Raw genomic sequence first — 25,156 nt, forward strand, 5'->3', positions numbered from 1 at the left:
GGGGGAGGGAGATGCTTGCCTTGCTTTGAATAAAACCGAGGGGAAAACCTTTTCCCAACGTACATAAAAACCAGTCCATCCAGCCACTTGAAAGTTGAATTTACATTTACGTGGATGAGACAAATTACATGCGATTGCATGTGTGTACATGATGATCCATTATGTATGGTTTTGTAATATAATTTATCCATCTATACTTACACCAAAAGCAACTCAGCATACAACCTAAGTGGCTTCTTTTTGATTTTTGCCTACGGGGGTCTCACCCCAAATCCGTGTGTGTTGGTCTGATTCCCTCTCTCAGCTTGTGACCCTGACACAAGGTTGCAAAGTGCATGCGTGATATTCGTAAGCTCTCCTGAACCCCAAATCTTCTTCCTCCAAAAACCTGTTACCCTGAGCGTCTCTCTCCTGGCTGCCTTGACACGGAAGTAGCTCTTGAAAACCTAAATGTCCGTGTGCATTTGTGAGCCTGCGTGTGTTCACCCCACGGCCCAGGGGATTGCATCTTTTCTCCTAACACAGTGAGGTGAGAAATGTCTCCAGCACGTAGCCTAAAAACTTGATTTTTCATTTTAACTGAAACAATGAGCTCTCACCTATCAATATCTTGGCCACGTGTGGTTGTGCTAAGGCAGAAATACCGAGTCTGAGAAAAACCACAGTCAAGGAAATTCTGTGTCGTCTCCCTTGGTGCCCCACCTCCCAACCCCCACCCTCATGTCTAGACATTCCCCCAGGCCTTGCGGTTACCACCCTTTCTTTTCCACATTTCATTAATAATTGTACAAGTCAAACAATAGCTAATCTGGCAATTATGCACAAGTTAAAACATTGGAACACGTTACCCGGCATCGCCTGCCAAATCACACTAAAATTTGGATCGATGAAGGTGCCGAAAGATTTTTCAAAAGTTTGTCCTGCCTTTCGGGCAGACTTCTAAAATGCACCAGAGTGAGCGGTTCTAAAACCAAATCAACAACAGCAGGAAACCTGTCTCCTAGCGTCTCTGTTTTTCACAGTGACGCCACAGTTTGAAACTCAGTGTTTGGGGGGGCGGGGAAGAGAAAAGGGGCGTGAGGCGGAGAGTACCCACACCCTGAGCTAGCTGCGTCAGGGTGAAAGAATGAGTACCGCACCCCAGGCGGTCGCATTTCTGGGGTCACTTAATCATGCTCTGTACACCTGTGCTATGAGGGCAGCACAGCTGCAAGACAAACGCTCCTCGGCTCCGGGGCCAACATGCCTGTTCCCCTCTAGATTTAGCTACTTCCAACTGTCCAAGATCAGCCGCAGAATTTTTGAGGAGTGAAGTAAAGCAGAAAGCAAGACTGGGTCGGCAGTGTGCTCTTCCAGAATCAGTCTCGGGGCCAAAGCTTCTCTTCCACGCTTCTCCAAGCTGTGCTCGGGCTTCCAAATGCCCACAGGACTTCAGTTCCCTTCAGAGGCTCTGCGCACTGGGCAACCTGCATAGACGAGGGTCTCCAGCGGCCTCCAGAATCACCTTCAGAACTCAAGTTCAGCCCCTAAAAATAGCATCAGCTCTGCCCACACCTCCTCCTCCTGGGTTTCCTCGCTACTCGTACTCCCAGTGGATATAACTAAGAGGTGAGAACACGAACGCTTGCAGGAAGCAGAACATCAATCATTCCTTCATTACTGATTTCCATGGAAACCCAGGAAAAGAAAAAGAAAGGAAGTCAATTGGAGGACTGCTTTAGGCTTGAAGTCTGGTTCTCATGAAAGGTCAGTGAGGGGACCTCCGTAGTCCATCTCAAAGGCGCCTTCAGACCTGAAATGCTTTAATTCCTTGCCTGCACACCTGGCTGGGATTTGGATCTGGACTGGGAACAGGATACCAAGGTCAGGCTGAGCCCCACATGCAGGCAGTGGAGCCTCGCTGCTGAACTTCCTGGGTTCAAAGGACATACTTGGTAGCCGGGATGGTTTTGAAAGTGCCCTTAATGATCTCAAACCTACCTTGAAAGTCTCCAAAGGACCCATCTATCCCTTCTGTCTAGGGCACTTAGAAGAGGACCTGGGGTCGGCTGGAGCCTCTGGAAGCAGAGCCCCGTTCCCACAGGAATTGACTTCAATCTTTACACTTCTCTCTCACATCCAATACATCGCCTGTTCACTCAGTGACTATCTCTCTCTGCAAAGGAAAAGCGTCACGTTAGTTGGTAAAGATACAAAGATAAAGAAAATATGACCTGTGTCCCTAAAGATCTCAAAGTCTAGACAGAAACAACCACTCCAAAGTGTGAGGAGTCTCTCATACAGGCAGGAAGAAAAGGTGGAAGCAGAGAAGGAAAACTATTGACCTGACTTGGAAGCTGGAAGGACATCACATCAGATCCTTCTCTTCCTCAAGCTTCTACGTATCCCCTGGGATGAGCTCACCTGTTACCTCCTCCTTATCTTCCCCTCCCTATCCCTTTCTGAAGCTCCCTCAGCTCTACACAGAATAAATCCAACCATGGTCCCACAGCACACTTCCCTCATTGAACACCTGTCAAGTTCTTTGAGTCTGAGGAAATGTCTACAAAGGCAGGTAAAGCGGGAGTCTGGCCCACCAGATGCCTGATGTGTGCAGGCAAAGGAGCCCTCTGAGACAGGACTCTATCTGGGCACAAAAAGGTTGAGCCAGTGGGAAACCTTGGTAATCAGGCAGGAGAGGCACTCCAAGAGCCAGAGGATAAGAAGCAATTCTGAGCACAGCATGATGTCTGTTACTCAGATTTTCTTACCTCTAAAGTCCCAGTGAAAACACAGCTTCTCGAGCTGGAGAGCTATAAATGGAAGCCAAAAGAGATGTTTCGGCGAGAAGCTTTTTTAAAGGACTCAGAGATCAGCTGCATGCTTTGGAAGCCTTCTAACATGTGGAAGTACAGAGGGGAGACAGGCATTCTCCCCTTCGTTGCTGCAGACCACGGCTCCGTACACAGGAGGTCTGAAGAGCCTGGCCAAGCAGCGGTGGCACCCAGCAAAGACTTCAGTGCCTAAAGTAGAATGATAAGCACTCCATGGCACAAGACAGCTCTGTAGGGGTAGTAGCGATTGCCAAATTGTGGCGCCTGATGCATTAGTGGGTCGTGGCCAGCAGTTGTTTTTTTTTTTTTTTTATAGACTAGAATAGTATAAAAAGCATCAGAGTTTCTCATAAGTAGTAAGAAGACATATATGTGTACGTGAGTGTGTGTACATGGGAGTGAGTATATGTGTATATATACTTGGTCATTGTGTAAAATATATCTCTTCCTGTGGGCCATGGTCTAAATCACAAAGAGATTGCCTGTGGAGCAGAAGTAGTAGCTGATGTAAGTAGTAGTTATCTTGTATTTAAGTTCACAAAGATTCCCGGATGTAATCAAGTAGGGATTGCAAGGGCTAGCTGCACCATCCATTACAGTAGCCACTAGCACGTGTGACTATTTAAATGCATTAAAATTAACTAAAAGTAAAAATTGTGTTCCTTTTTAATACCAGCCACATTTCAAGTGTTCAATAGACCCATGTGGCTAATGGCTACTGTATTGGCCAGTGCAGATGTAAATTATTTCCAATGTCTCAGAAAGTTCTAGTGGATATCACTGGCCTTGATCTAAATCTGGTGGACCAAAATTGTCAAGGATGGGCATGGACACCATACATTTTTAAAGGTCTACAGTAATTGTGAAATGCAGTCGAGATTGATTTCATTATTGATCCCAAACAGCAGAAAATATAGATATGGAGCTTGAGAAAGAGGGTGAACTGGAAATTCAGACCTGGAAGCCAGTCGACATTGTAAACTGTAGTTGAAGCAAAAGAAGTGGATGAGCTGACTCATAGAGATTGGTGAGCAAAAGAAGAGGACCAAGTACAAAACCCTAAGATCAAAAGAAGCAAAATCAATGAAAAGGAGCCTGAGAAGTGGAGGTGAAAGGACTAAAAAGGAACATCAGCAAGTGTGTTTTTATTTTATTTTTTCTTTAAAAAAATTTTTTTGACGTTTATTTACTTTGAGGGGGAGAGAGAGAGAGCATGAGCAGGGGACGGGCAGAGAGAGAGGGAGAGAGAGAATTCCAAGCAGGCCTCACACTGTCAGCACAGAGCCTGATGTGGGGCTCAATCTCACGAACTGTGAGATCCTGACCTGAGCCGAAATCAAGAGTTGGACGCTTAACCAGCTGAGCCACCCAGGTGCCCCAAAATTTATTTTTGAATTATTTTTTAAAAATTTATTTTAGAGACAGAAAGCACGAGCAGGGGAGAGGGGAAGAGAGAAGAGAAAGAGAGAATCTTAAGCAGGCTCCATGGAGCCTGATGCAGGGCTCGATCCCTTGACCCTGGGATTGTGACCTGAGCTGAAATCAAGAGTGAGACGTCAACCGAACGAGCCACCCAGGCACCCCTATTTTATATTTTTATTTTTTTTTTACGTAGGCCTCACACCCAGTGCAGGGCCCAACACGGGGCTTGAACTCACGACCTGGAGATCAAGACCGGGGCTGAGATCAAGAGTCGGACACTTCACCAACTGAGTCACCTAGTAAGTGTGTTTTTAGATGCAAGCAGCAGAATTTCCTAGCTCACATCAGCTTAAACAATAAGAAAACTAATTATGTCATGTAACAGGAAGTTCAGAACTAGCATGGGCTCCAGGCACACTACATCAGAGCTCCAACTTCATTTCTTTGTAACTTGTCCAGAATAGTGTTGGCTTCCTCCTCAAGCTGGAGGAAAAATGGCTGCAGAAGTTCTTAAAGCAATCATTCATTGTCAAAAACAATAGAACCACTACGATTGGCTCAGACTAGTCATATTTGGGTTTGAATGAATATTGAGGTGTCAATCACTGGGGCCGTGACAAAAGAGAAGCAAGAGAGATGGGTGTCAGAGAAGCCAAAGAAGAAAGTAGGGTGACCAGCAAGAGTCAAAATGCTACTTTGAGATCAGAGTGTATACCTCGCACATAGTAGAATTGAATTGTTTTCAGTAACGTATTGTTTGGTGGTTGATCATGATGAACTCGCCAAATCCATTTGGAGCCATGTATATATAAGAGCTCAAAATTCTAGCAGGTCACTCAAAGGAAAGATCAAGAGACAAAGAGGATTATAGTAAAAGAGGACAAGGAAAGAAGAAGGGAAGGTCAAGAGCAAGGAGAATCAAAAGGTGTTTTGAGTTGCCATTTACAACATGGAAGGCATGCCCTCACCACATCCAGCCAAGACAAAAAAGTTAAATCAACCAGAGAACACATATTCCCAAGATCTGGAATTAAGAGCAAGTGTAACTTGTGACTTATGGTAAATTTAAAGAACTTCAGTGTCTTGTTTTACTCAGTGTTGTCAAGGCAATATCATAGCCTTAAGAACTTTGGCAAAGCGCTCCTTGGCCAATGGAGAAACCATCTCTCAGAGGCCTCAGTTGGCCACTGCCCACTATGTAGATCAGCTCCTTGATGCTATTCTCAGAATAAATTTTCCAACAGATGCTAAGGCAATGAAAACACACCGAGAATTGTAAGATGATTTTTTTTCCATCTGTTTTCACCTGTACTCAATTGAGGATACCAGCTCATAGCCCAAGCAATATATAACAGAGGCCAGGGGCTACTCCACCCATATTTTATAAAGTGCCTATGGTGCCACTTTTAGCACTGCAGCTGTAAATAACAAGACCCTCGAGTCACAGGGAGTGATCTCATCTCTTACATACATCCAGAGCTTACAGAGGCCAATATGTCCTTATGGATCATTGCGTTACTGGTGTCGCTGAGCTCACCGAAGCTCATGTGGCCCAGCTTAATTTCCTCGGGGCGCCTCTGTACACTCTCCCCTCCCTTCTCCATCTGGGAATTGTGTACGCTGTTTCCCAGGGACCAAAATATGAGAACCATGGCCTAGGAAATTTGGTAGTGGGGGAGCCACATCACCTCCACTGACATAATCAGGTAGTTTCATTTTTGTGTTACGCAGGGGGAGACTTAACAGGAAAACATACTAGAGACATAAATGGAACACTCTCCTTAAAATCTGTCAACAGCTTGCCATGGCCTTTGAAATAAAGATCAATTTCCTAATGTGGCTTATGAAGCCCTCGGGGTCTGCCAGCCTCTCCAGCACCCACCATGCTGCGCCCCCCCCCCCCCACTTCTCACTGCCCTTTGGCCCCTGGTTCCTTGTCAGAGGAGGCCCAGGCCCCTCTGTCTGGAATCCTCTCTACCTCACACCCAGTCTTCATCTAGTGTATTCTTGATAATCCTCAAGAGCTCAACTCAAACATCACTTCTTCAAAGAAGCCCCCCTCCTTTCCCAGATTAGATTGGGACCCTCCAGTGACCTTTTCCTACTATCTGGATTTTTCTCCTAGGGCATTTATTCAGTTGTGTAATTTGTAATTTAATGTATGTCTTTGAAGTACACTCTGACTACTGTCAGTATGACAACCATGCTTGTCTTGTTCACTGTCCTCAGCCCCCAGCCCAGTGCCTGGCACATAGTAACTCAGTAAACATCTTGCTGAGCAATTGACTGCCAGAGTGAATTGCCATTCCTTGTGTCCATTAGCGCTAAGGTGGGGTGATTCTAAATTCTGATCTGTTAAACAACCAAAATAGCACAAAAGTTTTTTCTTATGCTAGTTAAATCCCATGCTATGTCTTTCCCCTTTGTTCAAATCTTTTTTAATGACAGTTTTACTGAAATATAATTCACATTCCATACAATTTACCCATTGAAAGCCTACAATTCAATGGTTTTTAGTATATTCACAGTTGAACAACTATCACCACAGTCAATTTTAGAACATTTTCACCATCGCCCCCAAAAGGAAACCCTGTACCCATTATTTAAATGTGTATTTATTTTTGAGACAAAGAGAGAGAGACAGAGACAGAGAGAGAATCCCAAGCAGGCACTACACCATCAGCACAGACACAAACCACGAGATCATGACCTGAGCTGAAATCAAGAGTTGGACGCTTAACCAACTGAGCCATCCGGGCGCCCCTGCTCATTTTTCAATTGGGTTGTTTTTATTATTGAGTTGTAAGCGTTCTTTATATATGGTAGATGCAAATCTCTTATCAGATACATGACTACAAAAATTTTCTTCCATTTTGTGGGTTGTCTTTTCACTGTCTTGCTGCTATTCTTTGAAACATAAAATGTTGATGGGACCAAAATTATCTACTTTTTCTTTTGTTGCATGTAGCTTCACGTGATGGAAGGGGTGAGCTGGCTCTCTGGGGCTGCTCTTATAAGACGCTGATCTCGTTCATGAGAGTTCTGTCTTCATGAACAAACTGTCTCCTGACGGCCTCACCTCCTAACACCATCATCTTGGGCGTTAGGCTTTCAACGTATGAATATTGGGGGCACACAAACATTCAGGCAAGAACACTGGTCATCCTCTTCAGTCCCCTTAGGTATGGATCAATTCTTCAGCATTTGTCTTTTATGACACTGACATCTTAAAAGAATACAGACCTTTTTCTCTTTTTAATAGAATGCTTCTTAGATTCCAGTTTTACACTCCCAGCCAGAATTCCATATAAATGTTGTGTCCTTCTCAGGGTATCACACCCATCTGATGTCTATCTGCCCCTCATTTGTGATGTTAATTCTGATCCCCTAGTTGAGGTGTTACCAAATTCTATTTAGTTACTAATAGTCTAAAATTTGACATTTGTCTTTACCTCTGTTCTAACTGTATAACCCCAAACCTTTTCTGTCAATAATGTGATATTTCACCTGGTGTCCATTCTTCTTGCTGTTTCCAATCAATTCATTCAACCTATAATTGTATTGTGCTGGTCTTCAACTTGTTTTCTTAACTCTGACTTCGTCCTTTTTAGCCCCATCTGCTGTTTTAGCATTTCATCTTGGTTTTTTATCTTATTTTTACTTTCTCATTCTCGATGTTGGCAGCTGACTGGACGTTTTTGTTTTCCCTGACATGTGTGAGCGAAATCTTGACCCCATTCTAACCTACCTAAAACTCATTTGTCTTCCTCTAAGAGCTCCAATTTGAGTCCTAAATGAAGTGTTTTATATACTTTTCTCTACACTGATGATATGGCCAGAGGGGCAGAGATAGAGTTCAACTGGGGTTGTGTGCCCCCTTTGTTGGTGGACACGAGCTCTCTTTAAAGAATATCTTCTGTGTTCTGCACTAGGAATTCAGACCTCATACTTGGAGACAAATCCCATTCTTAATATGTTAGGCTTGGAATTATGCCCTCAATTCCGTATGAATCCCTAGTAAATGGCATACACTGAGGATGTTTTCTTCTGTCCCTGATGAAATACTCAGTTCTTTTCCTTGATTTTTTCCCTAGGGTTTCTGATTCTCCTCATCAATTCACTTCTCTCTAAATTGAGAGTGAGTGGTGAGAATATGGGTTTTTGTCAACTGGCTTTTTTTTCTCCCCCCGGTACCATATCAGGTGATGGTCAGTGGAACATGGGGGTGAGGTTAAGAGCAGTAGTGTGGTGGTAAATGTTTAAAGACTGGCTCTCAAAAATAAAAATCCCTAATGTAGAGTGTATGCCAGTTTCCACAGCATAAGTATTCCCCCCGTAGCCAATTTCAAGCCACCAATGTGACATGACTAAGTGTGGAATTGGAACACACATCGCTATATAGCGTAGCACATTATTAAACAGTATTTCCACCTTGCAGATACATAGATAACCTCAAAAGCATAAATAAGAGTAAAATGAAGTGACATAATTAGAAAGCGGTGTTTTTGAGCATTTACTATCTTTGTTTTAAATAAAATTTGTTTAATTGTAAGTGTAATTTTTAAGAACTGCTCTATTTAATCCCTGGCTTGAAAAATCTCTGAAAACTGGACTATCAGTAGGCTCTCCTGAGCCAGTGGGAACCTGCTCCAGCACACCAGTGAGCCAGAATAAGCACCCGAATTATCCAGTCCTTCCTCCGGCCACCGTTTCTTATTTTCGCAAGGTCATGCCACTTTTCTTCCATGGTGGCTATTGGTCACTTTTTGCTATTTTTAAAAATCCCTTTTTGCTCATATTAAAGGAAAGAGATTCTGTGATTGGCTTCATCCTGTCACCTTTACCTCAAGATCTTACTCTTTCTCGTGTGCTCTGCAAGTTTCTCTGGGTCATTTGAGGTTTTATGTACTATTCCAAACCAAAAAGATAGTATCCCCTGAGACGGTAATCACGAGTCTTGCTCTAAGTCTAAACGCCATGAGCTGGAGTTGGGGGAATAGTAAGTGAGCTCTGTCTTCAGGCAAGTTAACCAAGGATCAGTTGCAGAACTATGCAATTTCAAACAGACAATATTCGAGGATAATAATGGATATAATTCACCTTGAAGAAAGGAAGAATGATGTTCCAACACATGGAAAGTAGTCGGCCTCTTACATATTTCTTTGACAGGTAACTTTGAAGGATCAGGTTTGGTGAGAGGTGCCTCCATATACCCAAGAGCATAAGTGAGTTCTCAAACACATACAATGTATTTCCTGTGTGTGTGTGTGTATATGCATAATTTTTAAACTCTGTTTTGAGAAATTAAGGGTGTTTCCAAAGTATTCCTTATTAAACGATTCCTTGCTGAAACAAATCATAGATTGTAGTCAATATTTCCAATAATACAGTTGTTCTCAGCTCTGGCTGGACATTAAAATCACCTGGGGAGCTTTTAAAAAACACCAGTGCCAGAACCCTACTCCAAAAATTTCTAATTCAATTAGTCTAGGGTGGGGCCATGCCATTAATATTTTTGAAAAGCTCCCCAGGTGATTCCCCTAGGCAGCCAGAGTTGAGAATCCTTGTCATAATGTACCATTTAGGATTTTATTAATAGTCCAGGAAATCTACTAAAGTAAATATACTAACCCCCTAAGATGCATGACAATGAATAGGAAAATTTGTAAAGTTCTTGAAGATGTTTAAAGAAAAACAAGATAATAATTATATGTTGTTAAAGTCTTCTTTTGGCTGGGACTCCAAATGTTTTATACTTTTAAAAAAGCAACTGTGCAGTGCCTAATGGAGCAAAAGCTAATTAAGTGTAACAATGCCTTGAAGCTGAAGACTAAAAAAACAGTATGTTTTCAGTTTTTCTTTAGGAAGTTCAGGATTGTCTGTGATCAGGATATCCACACGTCCAGTGCCCGCTACAATAAAATCCCGCTGATGGGTTCCAGTTAACATGGGAGCCAAAATGTAGCCTTTCTGAGAAACCTATTTTTCAGGAGCACAAATTAAAATCATAAATAAGATTGTAAGGGGAGATCTCTAAAATGTTTAAGCAAATAAAGTTCCCCCAAGGGACTGATTTCAGGGGGAATTCATTAGGCTTATTAGATGACATAATTATCTAATCACTGAAACAGGGTCCCTGGAGATCTCTTCTACTTTTTAGCTTAGATTTAATCATTGCATTTAAGATAATGCAGATCTTGGCACAGCGGAGTGGTCGCCAGAGATGCCCGACCGTCTGTTCTGAGGGGCGGCTAGCAGCGCGGTGGAGCGAGCCAGGGACGGCTTACACCTGAGACGGACTGCGGCACGTGCCCGAGGTGCAAGTCCGAGTCAAATGTCGAAGGAGAGCCTCCCTGAGCAACCAAGAGTGTCAGCTGTACCCAAGGCGGTCTCGGCAGCAGCAAGTACCTGTGGTGGATTTCCAGGCCGAACTGGGACGGTGATTCTTCGCTGGGACACCAAGCAGTGGTGAAAGCAGCACTGGAACATCCAGCTTAGCCGATTGCCAGGGGAAGAAGCAGCCTCCGTCTACTGTTTGAAGCTTCTGCCCCAAGCTTGCACTGTGTGTAGGAGAGCCTCCGTCACACCTTTATCTGTAGCCTTCCCCCAAGTCTTAAGGATCCTGAAACCTTACCGCGGACGGTGGATTGGGTGCAACAGCAGCCGTGAGTGTGGGAAAAAGCAGCAAGATGCCACGGCACACGCACTATAGACCCACGCGTATTCTGCAAGATGACCGAACATTCATTGGCACCTCTAAGGCTTTTGACAAACGTAGGAACGTGGTCCTCCGGAATTATGATGAATCCAGCAAGATCAGGCCAAAGAATGTGAAGCGGCCAGAGCGTGAAGAAAAGCGGGTTGGGGGTCTGGTGTTACTACGTAGGGAGAACTTGGGTTTCCATGCCTGTAAAGGACCACCCCCCCAGAGACCCTGGCATTGCTCGGGGTACCACTTGCTGGAGCAGGAGGAGGTCCTGGGGTCGGCAGGGCAGCGGGCAGAGGAGTGCCAGCCGGTGTTCCAATTCCCCCGGCTCCTGCTGGATCTGCAGGCCCCGTGCGAGGGGTTGGGGGACCATCCGAACAGGAAATGGCTCCACAGGGAAGAGGTACTGTAGCAGCTGCTGCAGTTGCTGCTATTGCCAGCATTGCTGGAGCCCCCACCCGGTGCCCACCGGGACGGGGGACCCCACCCACTCCCGTGGGCGGAGCTACACCACCTCCAGGCATCAGGGCTCCTCCACGTGGTATGAGACCACCCATGGGCCCACCAATTGGGCTTCCCCCTGCTGGAGGGACGCCAATAGGCATTCCCCCTCCAGGGATGAGACCCCCTCCGCCAGGTATTAGAGGTCCCCCTCCCCCAGGAGTGTGTCCACCAGAACACAATACTGTCAATCCTTCTCAAGTCACTCCTTTCTCTGCAATGTGTCCAGTGAAACTACATACAGTGTTTGTGAGCTTTTGTGCCCTCTTTGCTGCATTAATAATATTAGCGAATAAATGCACAGAGCAATTCAACAAAAAAATAAAATAAAATAATATACATCTTTTTTCTCTATTGATCAGGACTTTTTTGGTTGTAAATAACAAATCCAACTGAACTAAAGTTAAGGAGAAAAGGAATCTATCGGTCAAATAGCCAAAAAGTCCAGAGACGAACTTCAGGCAAGGCTTGATTCAGGGGCTCAAACAATGTCATTGGAAATTGGGTCTTACTCTTTCCATCTGTCTTCTGTTTTCCCTCTAAGTAGATTCCGTTCTCAGGTTACTATTTCCTCTTGGTAGCAAGATCGTTGCCAGTGGCTCTAGGCTTTCATACACCTGTTCAGCAACCCCAAAGATCATCCCTCTGTCCCAAGAACTCCAACAAAAATTGTGGAATTTGGGCACCTGGTTGGCTCAGTCAGTGGAGCGAGAGACTCTTGCTCTCGGGGTTGTGAGTTCGAGCCCCACATGGGGTATCGAGATTACTTAAAAACAAAATCTTAAAAACAAAACAAAATAAAATTGTGGAATTGAATCTTATTGGCTTAGATCAGCCTGACTTTGGTCACGTGCCTTTCCTTGAACTAATCTCCATATTCAATGGGACACATTACTCCGATCGATCGCCCAGGCTTGTGTTACATGTGCATTCCTGGAACTGGGGTGGGGTCAACTGTACCTGAATTACATGCCTGAAGTTGGGGTAGAGGGTGGCTCCCCAAAGAGAGTCAGAGTGTTGTCGGAAGATTTGGGGATGACCACTGAGCAAAGAAAAACAGGTTCACTACAATTCAGAAAAACTATTTCAAATTAAACTTCCCCACCTCTCTTTCCTCCAATTTCTCATTTAGCTATAACCAACGAGGTTTTATGGTGTCTTAGAAATTATCTTCTTTTTTGCGGTGCCTGGGTGGCTCAGTCGGTTAAGCTTCCAACTCCTGACTTCGACTCAGGTCATGATCTCACGGTTTGTGAGTTCCAGCCCCACATCGGGCTCCGTGCTGACAGTGCTGAGTCTGCTTCAGATTCTCTCTCTTTCTGCCCCTCCCCTACTCTTGCTCTCTCTCTTTCTCAAAATAAATAAATTAAATTTTTAAAAATTGTCTTGTTTTCCAAAATTCAAACATATCATCTTATAGACTTTTGGTATGGTGAATAAACATCTTCTGATAGGAGCTGGGTGCTTAAGTAATAAATGCTATAGGGGTTTTGCTATACCAAGCCATTACTAATCTTCAGTGTATTAATTTTTTTGCCTCAACCTGAGGCAAAACCTTTATTTGGTATGAGAAATGCAAGTTTTTAAAAAATAGAATATCATGGCTGAAGACACTGCTCTCCAAACACTCTTTCACCACAGAGACAAAAAAAAAAAAAAAAAAAAAAAAAAAAACCTTATGTCCAAGTTATCTTTGAACCCAAAGCAGATGTCTCGAGATTCTGTTCAAATGTGAAAGAGGAACCCTCTGGAATGAATGGAGATATGAATATATACTCCCTTGGAAGCACCATCAGCTTCCACTGTTCTGAGGTGGACTGTTAGAAGTGAGTTAGTGACCAGGATTGAAAAAGTTCATGGTTTGTATTTTGTTAATACTGGTCGTCATGGCAACCAACGGGTTCTACATAAAGCCTGAAGCCAGCGGACTTGTAATGGAATACATTCCTCTGAGTGAGTCAAAGCCTTGTTGAAAAGGAAGCAATCACGCTGCTGTGGAAATAAATTATGAACTGCTCAGGGTTGAAATAAGCAACTTTTTTGGAATCCCATTTCCCCCTCCTCCCACATACTTTTGATGATAAGTAACTTGGCAATGCTTCATTTCTGATGGGACTGCCTATCATATCTTTGAGAAGAGGCCTGGTAATATGTGGCTTGCCTACCTCACAAGGTTTCAGTGAGCATCGGATGAGAAAGTGTGTGTGAAAGTGCAATGGGCTACATTAATATGGCCAGTGCTGTGGATTAAGAGTTCTTAACATTCAGAAATGGAAGTTGCAGATATTATTTTAATCCACCCTGAGCCATTAGAGATTACTTCCTATGACACACATACTAATATTTTGTTCAGTCTGAAAACCCAAGTGATGAAACTTCCGCTGTTCCCCTGGGGCATCCTACTCCACCACAGAGCCAGAAAGTTTATGCTAGTAGAATATAGTGTTTAATAGCTCGGATTTTGGAGTCAGGCAGACATGGATTCAAATCCCAGCTCTACTGCTTTGTAGTCAAGGAAACTTGGGCACATCACTTAAAGTCTTTGCATCTCAGAATCTCATCTACGAAAGGGGGGTAATGGTACCTACTCTATAGAGCTGTGAGAAAGATTTCATACAATAATGTTAATAGAAGCACCTAACAATGTCTTGTGCAGAGTAAGGGGCAAATGAGTGTTAGGTGTTATTGTCATTAGTATTATTCCGGTTGGGGCATGACCATCTTTGCTTTCTTGCTAATCCTTGTTGGAATTGTTTCTACCACATTAAATTCTTTTTTCTTCTTGATTTACTCTGGTGCTTTCAAATACTAAGTCAATACTTTCTGCTATTTTGATCCCCACCTTTTGTGATCATCTCGTTGATTAGGATAAGCCACTGATTGGTTTACCTTCAAAAAGTGGATTCGATAACAAAGATTGTCAGCACTTCTAGTTACTTATTGTTCAGTATTATTATTGGCTTTGCTGGAGTGTGTTGACCCCAACTCACCACCATATTTTCACGGGCCCTCTTGACTTGGAAATGAGAATGTTCTTAAAGTATTGGTGGAATAGCCTGCTTCTGGCACGCTGCACAGTAGGGAGCCAGCCACGACAGCCGCACACTCCCCCGTACCCTCACCTGGCAGGGAGCTGGCCTTGGATGATCCACAAAGTCAAGTTGCACAACTTTGGCCGGGAGCTTCATCCACTACGTATCCATCACTTGGACAACCTTGTTAAATTCCTGCAGCTTGGGCCTATCCGAGCTCTTCATCATTTTAGTATTGTCAGCCTAAGCAGACCAATTTCTGCTTCTAGGAACATTCCTTTGGAGAAGAGCAGAAATTTCAACAAACTCTCAAGTGCTCTTCAAACTCCTGGATCAGCGAGGCCCTTGAGCCCATTCTTGTAATAGACTCAGAAGAATGGTATTTGGAGCTGCAAGTTTGCATAGGGTCAGTTTTTCCAAGAAATGTAGTCCTTCTTTGGATAGTTAATTTGGAGGGGTTGGCATTTCCTTCTACCTGGCCTCATGTGTTTTCCCCATCTTCTTGGAGACTGACCTTAAAATAGTTTCTCTATCTTCATCCTTCCAGCACTTTTGTCTCTGCTCTTCCAGCATCTTCATTAATTTTAACGCCAGGCTGATTTTTCTTTGCCACGAAAGGCTTTTAGCTTCTTTGATAGCTCTTTGATTCCTCCTGAGCCTGCTTCTCCAGCACAGGGTAAAGTTTAACAAAAGGGTTTTTGGATTGTTTTTTTTTTTTTTTTAACCAGCAGGCCATGTCCCTCAGTGACAAACATTATTTAAGTAAGACACTCTTGGCCTCTTCTTTGACCAGCAAACCTCATTGGTTGGTAATTGTCAGTGCCCAGAACAGATTTTTTCCTCCTTACTCGAAGATACCTTGAGGACCTCATGTTCAGGCCAGAACTATTTTGGGTGGAAGGGAGACAGGACATTTGATACCTTTGTGTCTGGTAAAATCTTTCCCACAGAGCCCTGGATTCTCATCTCTTCTTTACAGTGGCTAATGGTTAAGATGCTGATTCCACTATCTTCGCCTTGGGTACTCTGAACCTCAGACCACTTCCTTTCGGGCTGGGCATCTCTTTAGTTAGAACCACAATCTGAAGGGGAAATGCTTTTGATTAGCGAGGCAATTAAAAATAAAATTCTGTGTCTTCCGAAACGATTTTCTTCCATCTGACCAATTAGCCTGGTTTCTATTTTGGAAAACATCGATTACACACCGAAAAAATGCAATAAACTTGCCATTTTCAAAACTCCACAAACTCCAAGCAAATGATATTTAATGAGTGATTTATAGTGATATCAGTACAGTAGGGGCACCTAACTTTAAAAACAGTGGCTTTTAAATTGCAAAGCTATGAAGATTATTGAACACCAACTTCCTTGCTAATAGAGCTGTAATTTTAAGGCAGAGAAGGTTCTCTCGGCCTCAGCACTCTGGACATTTGGGGCTAGATCATTCTCCCTTGTGGAAGCTGTCTTGTGCACTGTGGGATGTCGAGCAGCATCTCTGGTCTCTACCCATTAGATGCCAGTAGAATCCTCACTCCAGGGGTGATCGCCAGAACTGTCTCCAGACAAATTCCAAGTGTCCCCTGGGGGGCACAATTGCCCCTGGGTGAGAACCTCTGATGTAGAAGACATGGTGAAGCAGTTTTTCCCTTGTTTGCTTTTCTGGACTATGAAAGTGGGAGAGGCCAATGAAAAATAAGAACACAGTAGGTCTTAGAATGTACTATTTTCACTCTATTATCAAATCCTCAACTTTTCTCAACTGAGATTTTTAGAAAAACAATTAAATTTCCAAACCTAGCTCGGATATACAAACATTGGTCCCCGGCGTGTCTCACCTCTCTGCTAATGGGTCAACAAGAACAGGACTTTTCACGAGGTGTTCCAAGAGTTTGCAGGGCCCCTCTCTGGCCTAGTTCACGGAGAGCCAGGGTAAAACTACTCATTAGCAAAGTGACTAATGCATAGGCCTATTAGTTGAAATAGTCAGCGAGGGGAAAAGGAGAGTAATGTTTCCTGTGTACCGTTTCCTCTTTTAAAGCAGAATATGCTGTAGACTAATGAGTGGCCACATCCAAGCTGCTCTTACAAATTGGTAAGTTTCGTCTTTGCCCTCCAGTACTTGCTTCCAGACTAGTCGGGATTTTCAAAGACCCTGATGTGAAAAGAAAATGGTGATATCCCAGGCATTCTCTGCTTTAATAACTGCTCCTCTCTTGGCCTCAGCCTCTCCTTTCCTTCCACCCCCCTCCTTCTTCCACCTTCCCTGCTTCCTGCTACTTTGAAGAGGGCCTGGGAAGAGTGGCCCCTGAAGGCAGGGAAGTGAATGGGAATTAGAATCACCTGGGGGCACCTGGGCGACTCAGCTGGTTGAGGACCCTTCCAGGTCCCCATCTCACAGTTCTTGAGTCGGGCTCTCTGCTGACAGCGCAGAGCCTGAAGCCTGCGTCAGATTCTGTGTCTCCCTCGCTGTCTGCCCCTCCCCCCCTCGCGCTCTGTCTCTTTCTCAAAAATAAATTTAAAAACACATTCAAAAAATTTAAAATCACCTGGAGAGCTTTTCACCCCGCACAGTTATGAAGGCCAGCCGACTATCCCATCCACTCCCTACCCAGCGCCCACCAACAGCGTACTGGCTGGAAACAAAAGCCACACACAATTAGGAGGCATTGAAGAGATTAAGGAAGGGATGCTTTGCAGAGATGCGGTCAGGGTTTAGGGAAATCCCTGGGAGGGTGCAGTACAGCAGAGTAACAGCAGGGAGCTGGTACCCCCCTCTGCTGGAAGGGCAAAGAAGAGCGCGGTAGCTGGAACTCAGACGGCAGCGGTGGGAGCAGTCATCTTGTGGGAGCTGTTTCTGGCGCCACACAAACCAGCAAGCCAGGCTGACCCGGCAAGGGGAGTAATATTTGACTTAATACCGGAGTTGCATGTGGAACCAGTTTCCGGGCAGAGGCAGTGGCAAGTGCAAAGGCCCAGAGGTGAGAATCGCCACTTTATTCTTAAGAGGATTTTTTGTAAGTAGTCTTCGTGATCTGTCAGGGTCTGCACTGTCTCACCTCTCATTGAACTTGAAACAGTATTTGGAGGCTATTTTGAAACACTGAACACTGTGTAGTTCTTTAGGAGGTGTCTCCTTGGACACCTCATCCTATCCCCTGAAGCCCCCAGCTTCTGTGGCTGGGAGACACGGAAGTTCACCCTAAAAACAGCTCTGAAGCTCTGAAGCTCTGAAGCGTAAACCTCTACTTCTCAAACTTCAGCAGGTTTGTGGTTCTGGTTCAGCAGGTCTGGGATGCAACCTGAGAGTCTGCATTTCTATCAGATTGCCAGAAAGGCCAGTGCTGCCTGGCCATACTTTGGAGAGCGAGGACCTCAAGAACTCGGAACAGGGCAGTGTGGGAAACAGAAACCACCCACAAGAAGTTAGAAGACCTGGGTCCAATCTAAACTATGACCTTAACCAGTCACATGGCCTCAGGCAAGCCACTTAGCCATTTCTTCATCTATAAAAATGGAGGTGTTAGGCAAGGCTCCTCCTGCTGTCCCTTACGTGTCTGCAGATGATGACTAGGCCTTTCAGACCAAATGCTGTGACATTTGCAGTCACTCTAAGTTTGGGAGTTCTGACATCAGCCCTACGGCCATTTTATTTCTTCTGTGTTATTGTGAGGACACAGAAAACAGTAATGTCTGAGCCCAGAGGTGGAATCCCTCAGACTCGGACAATAGAAATTGGGAGAGGGAGTCATCACACACTTCAGTCAATGGAGGATTTTCTCTCAAAATTAGTAGAGGAGATACCTAGCAATCACTACTTTAAGCTGATTAGAATTGTCGTTAAATGGAAGTAAGCTAAATATCAACCAACAAGTGACTGGTGAAATTAAACATTCTAGGCAACCATTAAAAATGATTATGTTTGGACAATTTTACTGATATGGGAAGTTGACGTGATGTATCATGGAGTGAAAAAAACTGAGCGGTTACGTTACAGCGTGTGTATAGCAAAGAGTACATGAGCTTAGGTATTCACCAAGAAATGTCTAATTTTCTTTAAATGGAAACAATCTAAACAACTAAATGCAATGCCTGATCCTAAAGTAGATCCTTATGAGAGGTGAAAAATGCTGTAAAAGACACTATTGGGTCAACTGACAAAATTGAAACTCATATGGTAAATTAAATTAAAATATTGTATCAATATTAAATTTCCTGATGTTGATAACTGTACTGTGATTACTTAAGAAGATCCTTTTTCTACAAATAATCCAGTGAAGAAATGGGCAAAAGGCATGGATAGACACTTCTCCAAAGAAGACATCCAGATGGCCAACCGACACATGAAAAACTGCTCAACATCCCTCATCATCAGGGAAATACAAGTCAAAACCACAGTGAGATACCACCTTACACCTGTCAGAATGGCTAGCATGAACAACTCAGGCAACAACAGATGTTGGCAGGGATGCGGAGAAAGAGGATCTCTTTTGCATCGTTGGTGGGAATGCAAGCTGGTGCAGCCTCTGTGGAAAACAGCATGGAGGTTCCTCAAAAAACTAAAAATAGAACTACCCTACGACCCAGGAATTGCACTACTAGGCATTTATCCAAGGGATACAGGTGTGCTGTTTCGAAGGGACACATGCACCCCCATGTTTATAGCAGCACCATCAACAATAGCCAAAGTATGGAAAGATCCCAAATGTCCATCGATGGATGAATGGATAAAGAAGATGTGGTATATATATACAACAGAGCATTATTCGGCAATCAAAAAGAAGGAAATCTTGCCATTTGCAACTACGTGGATGGAACTGGAGGGTATTATGCTAAGGGAAATTAGTCCAAGAAAGACAAATATATGACTTCACTCATATGAGGACTTTAAGAGACAAAACAGATGAACGTAAGGGAAGGGAAACAAAAATAATATAAAAACAGGGAGGGGGACACAACAGAAGAGACTCATAAATATGGAGAACAAACAGGGCTGCTGGAGGGGTTGTGGGGGGGGGATGGGCTAAATGGGGAAGGGGCATTAAGGAATCTACTCCTGAAATCATTGTTGCACTCTATGCTACCTAATTTGGATGTAAATTAAAGAAAATAAAAAACAAAACAAGTTAATAAAAATAATTTTTTAAATAAATCCAAATATTAAATATTCAAAAAAAAAAGAAGATCCTTTTTCTTAGGAAATGTGCACTAAACTTTTTCCTAAGCATAAAATTATTTCCAAATAAAGAAAGTTTTCTTAAAAAGAATATTTAGGAAGCTCACAGAACCTGGGGGTGGGGATAGGGTGTGGCACAGAGAGTCAGGCTCAAACACAAGGCAGCCAGGAACATTCCCCGAGCCATCACTGGGTTGGTTAAGTGACTGACTTTAGCTTGAGTTGTGATCTCACAGTTTGTGAGTTCGAGCCCCACATTGGTCTCTGCCCTGGCAGCACGGAGCCTGCTGTGATTCTCTCTCTCTCTCTCTCTCTCTCTCTCTGCCCCTTCCCCACTTGCTCTCTCTCAAAAATAAATAAACATTTTTTTTTTAAGTTTAAAGAGTGACTACTTCTCAAACAGACACTGCAGCTCTCACAGATGATAGCGGGGACCAGATGCCTGAAACTCATTCGCTGCTGCCTCTAAAGAAAAGAGAGCTTCCTACTTCCCTCAGCAGAAAACAGTTCCTCATAGCACTTGTTCCCATGCATAACTGGCTTTCAAATCCATGTCTTCCCGAGGTACATCTGATCAGTGGGAATTAGCTGCAGGGGTTTCTGGGAAAGCAAATTTATGATTTCAATCTTTAAAAAGTCAGCATCCGTGTATGAAGTGCTCCAAACATAAGATGGGTGTTCAAAAGATGTCAGGTGGCCACAGATGGGACAAATGCTACCACCATCACACTCACAAAAAGTTACCCCTACCCCTAAACATGACTTCTGTGGAGTCACCCCAGCTTGGGTCTGGGAAGCCTTCCTTGTGCACTTCTAGTCACTTCTTTGTGAAAGCAGCTGCCTAACGTTGGCCCTGATACAGCAGACATGACCTAGTTACTGTGCACTTCAAATATGTCAGACATGCAAACAGAACCCAATGAGACATCACTATATACCCACCAAAATGGCTAACGCGTAAAAGGAAGACTGACACACCAAGTGACAGTTAAGATGTGCAAAACTAGGACTCTCACTCATCGTCAGTGGGAGCGTAAACAGGTACAAGCACTTTGGAAAAGCTGAATATATGTACACTCTATGACTGAGCAATTCCGCTCCTGGTATCTAACCGACAACAATGAGCCCTTATGTCGATCAGAAGATGTGCGCAAAAGTATTCATGGCATCATTATTCATAATAGCTCCAAACTAGAAACGACACAAGTGTCCATCAACAGTAAAATGAGTAAATAAATATCGCAATACGTACAATATGGAATACTACACAACAATCGAGAAAATAATGAACTAGCCTTACACACAGTATTATGGAGGAATTTCACCAACAGTGCTGAAAAAGACACCAGGTACAAAAAAGCACATCCTGTATGATTCCATTTACATGCAGCTCAAGAGCAAAGAAACAAATCTATGACAACATGTCAGAATAGCAGTTTCTGTTAGTGTGAAATTGAGGGGTACCAAGAAGGGGCATGAGGGGGCCTTTTAGGATAATGAAAATGTTCTGTATCCTGATCTGTGTGCAGGTGTCACAGGTGTTTACCCATACAATTCAAACTATGCCCTAAGATACACACTTTACTGTGTGAAACTTATACCTCAATTTTTGGGAGAAAGAATAAAGACTACGGAAATAGGATCACAGATTCTTAGAGCATTAAGGGAACTTTTCTAGAAGGAAGGAAGGAAGGGAGGGAGGAAGGAAAGAGGAAGGAAAGAGGAAGGAAAGGAAGGAAGGAAGAGGAAAGGAAAGGAAGGAAGGAAGGAAGGAAGGGAGGGAGGGAGGAAGGAAGGGAGGGAGGAAGGAAAGAGGAAGGAAGGAAGGAAGGAAAGAAAGAACTGTCATCAGAGGAATACGAAGTCTCCTAAAGTTCTGAAATGACTGGTGGCATGCTATGATCTCTGCCAGGCTTAGCTGTTGACAGCATTTTCCTGACTCCGCCTCACACTTTCCCATGTCTTCAGAAAGTAACTTTTTGCAATTAAGCACTAAGAAACTAGCTGGAAATGTGTGTATGGAGCAGTTCCACATAATTGCACAGTGCTTTGCCATTCACAGGGAATAGGGTACCTCATTTGACCCTTGCAACAACCCTGGGAAGTGGGTAGGGTGAATGTTCATTTTCATTACCTTTGCATTTCAAAGAGGCTAAACGGTCATATGGAGTCACTGCTTCTGACTTTCAATCTAATGCTTTTCTAGTGATGTCTGTAAGTGCTGATTTCTATACGACAACTAAATACAGCAAATAATTCTGGATTGGGTCCTGGAAAGGAAAAAAATGTTATAAAGGACATTATTGAGAAAATTGGTGAAATTTGAACACAGACCACATGTAGAGGATAATATTGTATCCACCATTTCTAACTTTCTTGACTTTGATCATTATACCGTAGTTTCATAAAAGTGTCCTGGTTCATAAGAAATGCATGCAGGAAGTATGCAGAGTGAAAGGTCACCATGCCCATAACTGACTCTCAAATAGTTCTTTAAAAATTAGAGAGAAAGAGGGGGCGCCTGGGTGGCTCAGTCGGTTAAGCGGCCGACTTCAGCTCAGGTCACAATCTCGTGGTCCGTGAGTTCGAGCCCCGCGTCGGGCTCTGGGCTGATGGCTCCGAGCCTGGAGCCTGCTTCCGATTCTGTGTCTCCCTCTCTCTCTGCCCCTCCCCCGTTCATGCTCTGTCTCTCTCTGTCTCAAAAATAAATACAACGTTAAAAAAATTAAAAAAAAATTAGAGAGAAAGAGAGGGGAAGCAAATGTGGCAAAATGTCAATAACATGTGAATCTCGGTGAGTGGCGTTCAAGTATTTGTTGTATTGTTCTTGCAACTTCCATGGAGGGATTAAATTTTTCTCAAAAAAATCTAAAACATTCAAGAAAAAACTACTTTCGGATAAAATCAAGTTATGCCTTCTGTTGTGCATATCACATGAAACCATAGTCATCTTGGGCACTGTAGAAGAAAAATGACAGCACTATAATTTCTAACAGATTTATTAATTGCTTCATTTCATCATCACACAGGCAAAACATCCTTTCTCTTATTTAGTTAACATAATCTATGAACTTAATAGAAAGACTTGCTCGGCAGGGAAGAGTTGTAGCTTTTATAGAATACTTTAGAATGTTCTTTTTAAATGTTTATTTCTTTATTTTGAGGGGAGGAGGGGCAGAGAGAGAAGGAGAGAGAGAACTCCAAGCAGACTCCGTGCTATTAACGTGAAACCTGCCACGAGGTTCAATCCCATGCCCGCGAGATCACAACCTGAGCTGATATCAGGAGTCGGATGCTCAGCTGACTGAGCTACCCAGGCACCCCTAGACTACCTTAGAATGTTCTATTATGAAGCCCTGAGAGAGGGAAAGAATCTGCAGCCTCATGGTCCCTGCTGCTTTGTTGATGCCTCATGAAGATGGCAAGACTTTGCAAGGCAGAGACTTGTGGCACACTCAGGGATACTGGGTCCCAGGGGCAGGGGCTCCAGCTTTGCCTGAGTCCTATCACCCAAGTGTATCTTGGAAGCAGCAGAACTGCTGGACTGAAAAAGGAACCAGGACCCTGTCCATTATGAGGAAAATGGGCAATGACGTAAACAACTGCAGAGCGCTGGCCTAGAAAAGACTCAATAATTGAGTTCAAATTTCCCTCCACCTCATGGGTGTCCCAAATGGAACTTAAGTTAAAATAAATAATAAGATAATGTTTCTATATTTGAATGTTTGGACTGAGATTCATTCCTATTACGTTAAGTAACATGTATTGAAATGTATGATATGCTGGGCATGTTATAATGGTTGTTTTATTTCGTTCTCACAACAACTCTATAACTTAGGTAAAATAGTCCCCATTTTACAAATGGGGAAACTGAAGCTTAGAGGGGTTATTAACTACTTGCCTGAAGTCACGCAGCAGGTAACTGGTGGAGATAGGTGAACTCGGACAGGCTGACTCCAGATTCTCGGTGCTTAGCCCCTCCACCATGCTTACAGGTGGCTACCCACCTAGCCATAAGGCCAGTCCTCCCCCTAGCAATACCCGCTACAGACTAGGGCCTGTGATCTATTAAGGGAAGATGCGACTCTGCAATGTAACAGAAATGTAAGAAATCTATCCCAGCTCAACAGAACACAAGAAAATCATTAATTCCATCCCTTTCAATAGGCAGCCAAATTTTCCACACTGCGGATGACTAAAAGATGGAGCTGATTGTGCCCAGGAGGGTGTGACAGTACTGGTACTGCCAAACGTCCTGGCTGGTGATGCCCTCCTCCCCTGCAAAGAGTGGGGTTCTTCCAAACGACATTGGTGTTCTCCACTCCCCCCATGGACGTGTAACTTAGGTAGGTAAACCTGCCCAAGTCGCACACTGTGCCTCATCCAGGGCCTGAAGAAAGCTGGTCCCACACTAAAGGCAATTTGTGAAACATAATTACTTGCAGATTCCTTCTGGAGCTGCTTAAGCTCCTTGAGGTCTCAGATGTGTGGCCAGGCTAGAACTCTTCTTGGCAGCTAAGGATCCTTCTGCCTCCAGCTGGAGAGGAGGTCCAAATGACAGAAACCAAGGGCATCACTCAGATGGAGTTTGGCCTTCCCAAGACTTGGTGGGGCAGGCTCAGATGCATGAATGGGGCTTTGGGGGAGCCTACCCTTTCAGCAGATCCAAACCACACAGATCACAGAGATCTGCGGAAAATAATGTCTTTTTCATGAGCGGACTGAGCATTAGTGATAGTCTCCATTTGGCTTGATGGCACTCTGAGTGGGGAAATGAAAGTCTTTTCTCTCAGTAAAAGGGGTAGCATGGTCAACAAAACTCATGCCCAGTAACCTACTGGAAAGGCTTGCCCCAGATAACATTTGTTTTCTGTTGAGAGAAGCACAGCAGGCTTTGATTCTGCTACTGTAGTGTTTGCAATTATATTTATTATCTATTATGGGTCAAATCACAAAACTATAATGGATACAGCTACATACAAATTTGATTACCCCCCAAACCCTGAGACATAGCTGTCATGTATCTCATTTTACAAATAAGTAACCAAGTTAATATAAGCCTGACATGATTTTAATTTTAATCCAGTTCAAATCAAAGTTAGAAGCAGAGGACATTCGACAACATGGACAAATCTCATAGACATCGAACAAAAGGAAAGAAGGCAGATAGGAAAGAGTGCATACTATATGAGTCTATTGGTATGACATACAAGAACAGGAAAAACTAATCTATGGCGACAGAAATCAGAAGAGTGGTTACTTCTGGGAGTGTGGTATTGACTGGAAAGGGGCATGAGGGAGCCCCTAGGGATGCTGGAAACTTTCTAGGTCTTGATTTCAGTGGTAGTTCCACAGGTGTATTCAAATGTACAAAATAATTGAGCTGTGCTTTTAAGATTTGTGCACTTTATTGAGTTGTCTCAAAAAAGAGGTCACAATTAATTTATGAGAAAAGAGCCAAGAATGCACAAGGGGAAAGGATAGTCTCTTCAATAAAGAGTACTGGGGA

General features: G+C 43.6%; 1 pseudogene; it reads left to right on the forward strand.

Annotated features, from left to right (window-relative positions):
- Window positions 1-10,426: 10,426 nt before the first annotated feature.
- Window positions 10,427-11,772, forward strand: LOC113597713 (small nuclear ribonucleoprotein-associated protein N-like; annotated as a pseudogene).
- Window positions 11,773-25,156: the final 13,384 nt, after the last annotated feature.

The sequence above is a fragment of the Acinonyx jubatus genome, chromosome X, assembly GCF_027475565.1.
Source record: "Acinonyx jubatus isolate Ajub_Pintada_27869175 chromosome X, VMU_Ajub_asm_v1.0, whole genome shotgun sequence".
Lineage (NCBI taxonomy): Eukaryota > Metazoa > Chordata > Mammalia > Carnivora > Felidae > Acinonyx > Acinonyx jubatus.